Genomic DNA, 8,595 nt, shown 5'->3' with positions numbered 1-8,595 from the left:
TAATTTCCAGCCTATAAACCGCAACTTTTTTCACACTTTCAACCCTGCGGTTTATGCGGTGATGTGTCTAATTTGTGCATTCTTTCTAACAGCTGCAAGGGGGCAATTGAGCGGCAGAGGTAAGAGTGAGACCGGTGGAAAATATGTGCCCAGGAAGTGACTTTTACCCTGTTACTCCCTTGTCTTGGTAATTTTTACCACTATATATATATATTTTTTTAACCGGCTCTGCTAGCGCGGCGCAAGTGTTAACGTTAGCGCGGCGGTGCTAGCGTTAAACTCTCTGTGTACCATCTTTCTTTGTAAATATCTCGTGTTTCAATGTGGGCACTTGCGGCTTTTACACAGCTGCGGCGTACGTATGTACCAAATGGTATTTCCTTTACAAATGTGCTGGGTGAGGCTCATAACCAGGTGCGCTCTGTCGGCCGGGAATCACGGTATATGATAAAATATACTCCATTGTTCTGGTTAAACTAATTGTGAGTAATAAAATGAACACGAGAATAATGTTATTGTATTATTACATTGTAATTATTCAAACTGTTATTCCAATCATTTTATATATTTTGCATTCACATTTTATTTTTACCTACGAATGGCCCCTCTGTACCTTTTTCCATGCCAGTGTTGTAATTGAGGAGAATGATGGACACCGTAAGAGTTCACCCGTACGGGTCTGCCACATACGTGACGTCGCATTGAAATTGACTCAACAGCGGTCCTGGTGGCAGACAAGTAGCACATTCCATTTGGATTCAGCAGATTCTAGTAACCGTTAATTAACAATCAAGAAGTATTATGTCACGTAAATGTTGAACATTTTAATGGTACATAATATATTCTTTTAATATCCTCTTGTCATTAACTAAAGTAACCAAATGATGTAATTTAAAACAGCTGCCAGTATAATGCAGTGTAGCTTTACAGCACTCAAGCCACAATAACAATTTAAAACATTCAATTCTCTCACTTCTCTGTCAGCTAATACTGAACATTATAAAATTTTCGATAATCCCCCCATACAACTTTTGTAATCGATCTTATTAGCTTCTAATGGAGCGTCCCTGAGTGTACATTTGCAATTGCACTAATGACATCGTGTACATGTAATGCCTGATGGAGTAAGATAATGTGAGAAAGTGTTCGTTTGTGCTCCCCCCCCCCCCAAGCGCCTGCTCAATCGCGTGTTATGAAGTTGCGGTTAAATGTTGGGTGTGTTTGCATCCCTGAGTGAAGATGTGAGTTGTGTATTTGTTTCGGTCGTCGCACACCTTTGCCGCACAACATCAAGAGATCTCATTATGCCGACACATCTCAGCTTTTTCGTTTTCTTTCCATCCCTTCTCGTGTATATATATATATATATATATATATATATATATATATATATATATATATGCCTTGAGTCAAAATTCGTTTTTTCATTCCATCTGTGATCGCGCCATGCCGATGCTGTCTCAAAGTAAAGAAAATCAACGTCTTTCATGGCGGGGCTGAGTCAGACACACACTTCACAAAGGCGCAGTCTGACTTAAGCATTCCTAAGTAACCTTCCCATTTCAGTCGTGTGAAGAACTAATTTCCTTTAAGTTCACGTGTCACTTTTTTTTTTTTTTTTTTGGCAACACATTTTTTTTCTGGGTCCTCTTCAAATGTCTCTCTGGCTTCTAATTGCAAAGGAAACATCGGAGACAAGCCCGTGTGACAGGCCCGCTCCCGGAGTCTTCAATTATTAAACAGCCTACACCCCAGAAAACAGTCCTGATGTTAGCTGCAGAACTTAAGCGGAACAGAAAGCTTCATCATGTGCCACACGCTTGAATTGCTGCAATTGCGGCGTTAAGTGGAACAAAAATTATTTATGGTCAATAACCTTTATTTACGGATGAGTCTGGAAAAACCGTGAGCCGGACTGGAAATAAATGTATGATAAAAACACCGTAGGAATTGGATTACCCAACTCATTTAGGACGAGATGAAATGATCAGTAAAACAGCTTTCAGGATTTTCGTCTGAAGTTCATCACCATCTCAAACTGACTCCAAAATTTTCGATGGAAAGGGTTTTAATGAAATATGGAGCCAGCTTAGCCTGATTCTAGCCCAATTTTGAGTGGAAATGTTGAAACAATGGACCTTTCCGACTGCCGATCTTCAGCTCCGCCCCCCTTAGCAACAGTTGCCATCTCCCACAATCTTCCAAAATGACGACTGAACAAAACAGGTTTGAAGTGGATTCTCTATCGCGTATTCCTGGTAACATTGCGGTATGTTTTTTTGCCAAATGCGCCAGACTTGTCCAAGAGGGTTCTACAGAGAGTTCTCAACTATTTCACACAGGGATATGTTCACGGAATTAAGATTTTGGATGGAACAGGACGCAATGTCAGAGTTACAGTGAAACGTTGGCGATGGATGCAAAAAAGTTTGATGCCTCAAAAACGTCATATTGAAATCCAACAGGATCAAATACAGGAATTGTACTGCACATGTGAAGAAGGGCGAGTACTTTTTACTTGGAAAGATCACGAGGAATATCATTGTAGTCTTTTTAAGTGAGTGGGTGTATTCATTTGACTTGGCTCATAATGGAACCCAGTGCTATGTCTTAAAAGTCCGATGTGATACAAATGTGCAAATAGACATTTCTATTGCATGACATCGCACATTTACGTAATACGAACTTGACTCGTCGGCATAAAACATTACACGCGTCATTCAGCAAGTCAGTGATACGCTAACAAAGTGAAAGTTGTTCTCCTGCAATGTATATAGCACTGATAATAATTCAATCAAACTCAGAGAAGATACTTCTCCCTCACTTACCTTCGAATGTACAGCCTTATGTTTGATGATATTGTTCACATTTAGTTGTACGTGCGCTCTTCCGCGAGCCTTAATCCATCGTAGACACTCAGTCAATTGTGTTTTAGGCTTTGGAAAATGAATCAACCGGGCCCCTTGTAACCTACCAGGATAGCTTTCATCAGAATTGCACTTTCCCCAAGCGCATCTGAGGACCATTTTCTTCATAACATTAACTTTTCAAAGCGCACACGAACGATAACCAGCATTGCTTGCGAGACATGTCGACGAGGGGCGTGTCAAGCCAGGGGTTAAGACAATAAGACAATACGGCTATCCGATTGGCTATTATTGTACGAGTGATTGACAGGTCAGAAATGTCCACTTCTGCCCAGAATGCTTACAAAGTTTTGCAAGTAAGACGAGCTAAACTCATGTTATGACCTGTTACTGTTGCTCTACATGTACCTTTGTTGCATTGATTGCATTTTGCATTATATTGATAACACCTGAATGATCAGTTATATCACTGACAGTAGTTTTAGGTAAGTGATTGGTAGAAACTGAGGCTAGGTTACCTTAAATAGGTGTTATTTAAGACCATTTCTGGTCCAATTTCAAGTCAGATGACTTTTGTATTGGTGTCAGTTTCAAGTCTCACTGGGAAAAGTGGAAGAGGAGACAAGAAACAACTTTGCTCCGGATGTCCGATGATCTGGTTCATTTTCGGAACGTACCAATTTGTGCAACCTCTGGGCCTTTTCTCCACATTATGCCTGATAACGGTCGAACATGATATTTTATTTTAAGAGAAAAAAGGCACAAATGTTAAGGAAAGAATGTGGCTTAGTTGTTCGCAATGTTTGCAGATAGGAATTCTGATTCCTCAGACTGCTGAAACATTAACAACGAAGTGAAAGAGTACCAACTCGAACAAACCTTTTGACCAGTCTCACGGTTTATTTAGTAAATTAGAATCGCAGCTCTAATTTGTTAGATTGGACGATCTGGCGCCGTCTATTTGAAAATTGTACACTGTGATAATGATAATATTCAGGCAAACGTCAACCACTAAATGGCCTTTTCTAAACAATTGAGGTCTTCTATTGTTTGATTGTAGTGGAATTTAAGATAAGCAACTCTGAGATGAAGGTTAATTTTTAATCTGGAGCATCACTACTGACCGAAAAGGTCAAACCGGAGCAAAACAAGAAATACCCCCAGGCTAATTGTGCTGTTTACCTGTAACTCGGCCCTACTTTTCCACTTCAAATCACCTGCGCTTATTCTGTGAGACTTCACAAAGGTCGAAAGACTTGAAAACTCTCCTTTGAAAAAAAAAAACAGAAAACATGCCTTGTTAGCATCCGTGAGTCACGGCCATGGATGATTAACGTCCAGCAGCACTCTACCTTGGGCTTGTCGGCGACATGTCGCGTTCCTGGTGGCACCAGCGGTAGCATGAAACATCAAAACAGTTGTTCGTGTGATCACTGATCACATGATACATTTAACCTCAGGAAAAGCATCAGTGGGGTAGAACAGTTAATCATTAATAAACACACAGGCACAGCTTTTGACTTGCTACATCTACCATTGTGTCTAATGTTGCTGCAACAGAGTTGAACATTTTTGAAAGGCAACCGACAACAATTTAATTACTTGGAGAAAAAAAAACTGACCAAAAGTAGTTGTTTAACTTGAGTGGCTGCCTTTATCAATACTACTGGCAAGCCGAGTGAGCTAGTTGACAATCTGCCTATCCACAGACTAATCAACACTCACTCTGCAGTTTTTAAATTTGCAAAATATTCTACTTAAATATCTGTCCTTCTGTCTGTTTGCATTTGTACGCCTGTCTAGCTAGCTAGCTAGCTTGGTTGCTAGCGATGTGGCTAGTATGCAGGCTAGATGGGAAGCTAGGTGGCTTTTTGATTGCTTACTACTAAATACAAGCTAGCTGATTCTTTTTTCTATTTAAAATATCTATCTATCTATCTATCTATCTATCTATCTATCTATCTATCTATCTATCTATCTATCTATCTATCTATCTATCTATCTATCTATCTATCTATCTATCTATCTATCTATCTATCTATCTATCTATCTATCTATCTATCTATCTATCTATCTATGGCCCTGAATTTTTACAAGCTCTGCAAGCGTGTTGTTTTATGATCAATTTGGTCAATACGGTATTGAAAAACTACAATTTAATCACATTAGAATATAATATGTACATTTGGTTAGTAGGCTACATTTTTGGATAAAAACACTGAATTTTTGTATCCTTAAACGGTAGGTAGCTTTTAGCTTAGTTTGCAATATTCATTTAATCGCTGCAACTCCACACTGTTAGATGGTTTTTCATTGTTTTTTAAAAAACTTTTTCAATTCTTTTTGTTCTCCCGAACTTTAAATAATAAAAAAAAAACCCAAAACAATCAAAGCCAAGCGGCAACATTAAATGTTGACGCCAATGAGTTCACGAGTGGCGTCCCCTCTGATCTGAGACGCGATCACAAGGCGGCAGCACTTTACAGAGACGAGACGACAAACAAGAGTTTCACGCAAAAGACACAAAACAAGTAGTTTGATATAGACCCAAAGAGAAAACATATCAAAAGGCATTTTTCTACATGTCTTTTGCAAGTACAAAAAGCCCAAGTGGTGTCAGGAGAAAACAAAACAGAAGGCTTGTTTTTTTTTTTTTGTTTTTTTTTTGCAACAATTGCTTTAAGCTACAAAAATCTCCTCCAGTCCCAAGCCTCCCCTCAATGTCAGCCCCCTGCACTCCTCCACGCTTCCCCCTTCCGCCCCCTCTCTTGGCTCTGCCAGGCAGGACAGGGCCCTCCGTGCACTCTGATAGGTTGCAGGCTGATGCTTAGCAACAACATTCCTGTGCCCCAAGTAGCAGTAAGCCCCTGGCTGAACCCTTTCATGTGGCTGTCAGGCCACATTTATTTCCTTTTAGCACTTTGTCTACTTGTCCAGATGTATAAGGAGATAAAACAGCCTGCTGTTTACACCGTTCTCCCTCTGGAGCGCCGCTGTAATTAGATTGTATGGCCGCTCGGTCTTCAGTGGCGAGGTGAGGCCGGGTCGACGCAGGATTTGTCGGGACGAGACGGGCTGCGCATCCGCCGTCTTAACTTTTAAATACCTTTAAAGGGATGGGAGAACCTGTGTCTCGGAATGTTCTGAACTCCTGTTTCCGTGTCACTGTGGTGTCGAGTGCAGTAATATTCTTTGGGCGTTCCTGATGTAAAGTAGCTGTTGGTAGATTGTCATTTAAAAAGATTTCCATCCAGCCAGCCATCTTCTATACAACTTATCCTCACTGAAGTCGTGAGTGGGATGGAGCCTATCCCAGCTGCAAGGTACCCCCTGAACTGGCTCCCAACCAATCGCACGGGAAAATATGAATAAAAAATAAAAACCTAAGGCACGGCACGGTGGATCAGCTGGTAAAGCGTTGGCCTCACAGTTCTGACGACCCCATTCCGGCAATCTCCTGTGTGGAGTTTGCATGTTCTCCCCGTGCCAGTGTGGGTTTTCTCTGGGTACTCCGGTTTCCTCCCACATTCCAAAAACATGCAACATTATTGGACACTCTAAATTGCCCCTGGTGTGATTGTGTGTCTGTTTGTCTCTATGTGCCCTGCGATTGTCTGGCAACCAGTTCAGGGTGTACCCCGCCTCCTGCCCGTTGACAGCTGGGATAAGCTCCAGCACTCCCCGCGACCCTCGTGAGGATAAGCGGCAAATAAAAAGGATGGATGGAAAAAACTAAGGAAATCAGGCCATTTTTTTTAGTTTGGATTATTTTAAACATTTCCATTGATCAGTTTGACATACAATATAATGAAAGTCACTTTTATTTAGTTTTAACTCCCATTTTATGAAAATATGTCCACATAGAAGCTTCTCCCATCTGCAGTTGAGTAAATATTTGTAGCGGAAACAGTGCATGGAAGGATCCCCCCCGCCCACACACACACACTTCTAATTGTGTTATAAAATCTCCCTTCACTTTTGAATAATGGTTTGATCAAACAAAATCCAGATTTGAGAAACCAGTCATACAATGTAATGCTGATACAAATCTGGTTTATGGTCTATTGAATGTGATTCTATTTAGCATTTTACAGCACTTCCTGGACTTTAAAAACTTTTTCTTTTTTTTTGGGGGGGGATTTAACGTTGGTCAGGTTTTTGTGTTTGTTTTCCATGTGTCTGCTTTGCCTCACCTCCCATCCATCCCTCCCCTGGCCTGCCTCGTGGTGACACATCGGAAGTAATAATCACTATTGCCTGTGGCTTTATCAGCATTTCTTCCCATCACAACACAGAAAAGGCGCCGACAAGACAAACCCTGATGCGATGATGTATTATCCAGCCGGTCCATCGTCTTTCAAGGTGACGTCGAACAGAGCTTCGTTTTCTCTGTTGCCACTCACTCACTTCTTTTCTTCTTCTTCTCCCTCTTCTCCTCCTTCTCCTCCTCTTCTCTGTTCAGCCTTTTATAAACACACAAAAGTCCTCACCTGTAAATTTGCGGTGCTTTGTCATGAGCTACAGTGATAACTCACGCAGCGCAGAGACAATAATGACGCGACCACTCAGCATATGCCCGGGGCCTGGCAAATTAAAACAATGCTCAGTTTGATGAGCAGACTAATCTGGACAGCAGAGAAGGAGGGAGGGAAGGAGGGAGGGAGGGAGAGGAGGAGAGGGCAGAGAAGGAGTGTGTTAAATACACAACACAGCAGCACCTCCCTCTGTTCAGTGTAGGTACGACCAGAGAGGAAAGTAACAGGCCAAAAGGGCAATGAAATCCATGTACATAGCTTTGATAGCCCAAGTTCTTTGTATTGTAGGATCACACCCAGTACAACTAGTTTAAATCTAAATTCTCATAAATTATTTGATTAAAAATGTTTCTCTCTATATGTATTTTTTTTTAACGTATTTTGTTTCCCCAAAAGTCACTCGGACTACTTGAAAGCAAATCCTTCTCATCAGCCGACCATTGCACGATTGACTGAAGCAGAGAGGGGAGGATCAGTCCAAGTTGAACTGGGGAGGGGGACTGAGGGAGCTGATTAATGTTCCGTTTTGGATCAATCGCAGCCCATAGGACGGGATGTGACGAGAAAAGCTGTTGAATGGGGTGTTTGATCAGCGGGCACGAGGTGAACGGGCGCTTGGGTGGTGGTCGGGTGGGTGGCAATCATGAAAGCAAGGTGACTTGAATTGCTCGGAATAGGGGCGCAATGTTGTTGTTGTGTGTGTGTGTGTGTGTGTGTGTGTGGTGTGTGTGTGTGTGTCTGGGGAGCTCAATTCACTCGTTTCCTCCAGCATTCTACTTCCTGGAGGAGTGTGTGGGTGGTACAGTACTGCTAATGTGGCAACTGGGAAGATGAATTGTTGGTAAGCAGCTGGAATAAAGGCGGAGAGGTGGTCCGGGTCTGTGATCTTTCAAGCGGGACAGGAAATGGGGCACAGCAGCAGTGCAAATATAAGCGTCATACCTCTGAGGGGTGTGTGGGTACATAAAAGAGGAAACCCAGAGTGGAAGACCCCAAAAGTGGCACAATTTGGGGTTGAGAAAATGTTTTCCTGAAAAATAGCTCTGAAATGTCAAACAAGCTGGTTGAGTTCAAGCCACGTCATTAAATCTTAAAGGATTTCAACTTAGTGAGTATCTGAAGGATTAAGTGTGTGTTGCTTTTTCTGTTTCTTTTTGTTTTCTTTCTTTTTTGTTTGTTTGTTTGTTTCTTTT

The 8,595-nt window shown here is 41.6% G+C and overlaps 1 protein-coding gene and 1 long non-coding RNA gene across 6 annotated transcripts in view; one reads left to right on the top strand and one right to left on the bottom strand.

The window, feature by feature from the left end:
• The window catches only part of lrmda (leucine rich melanocyte differentiation associated), a 286,581-nt gene that overhangs the window by 238,536 nt on the left and 39,450 nt on the right, over positions 1–8,595 (top strand). The gene's annotated exons all lie outside the window — the stretch shown is intronic.
• LOC133509681 (uncharacterized) lies at positions 3,983–7,487 on the bottom strand. Its single transcript, XR_009797416.1, has 3 exons — positions 7,185–7,487; positions 4,220–4,248; positions 3,983–4,135 (listed from the first exon to the last, which is right to left on the bottom strand). It is a non-coding gene; the product is annotated as an uncharacterized LOC133509681 (long non-coding RNA).

Source organism: Syngnathoides biaculeatus, chromosome 12 (assembly GCF_019802595.1).
Source record: "Syngnathoides biaculeatus isolate LvHL_M chromosome 12, ASM1980259v1, whole genome shotgun sequence".
Classification (NCBI taxonomy): Eukaryota; Metazoa; Chordata; class Actinopteri; order Syngnathiformes; family Syngnathidae; genus Syngnathoides; species Syngnathoides biaculeatus.
Note: the sequence above shows the minus strand (reverse complement) of the source record. Positions and strands in the feature narration are given on the sequence as shown.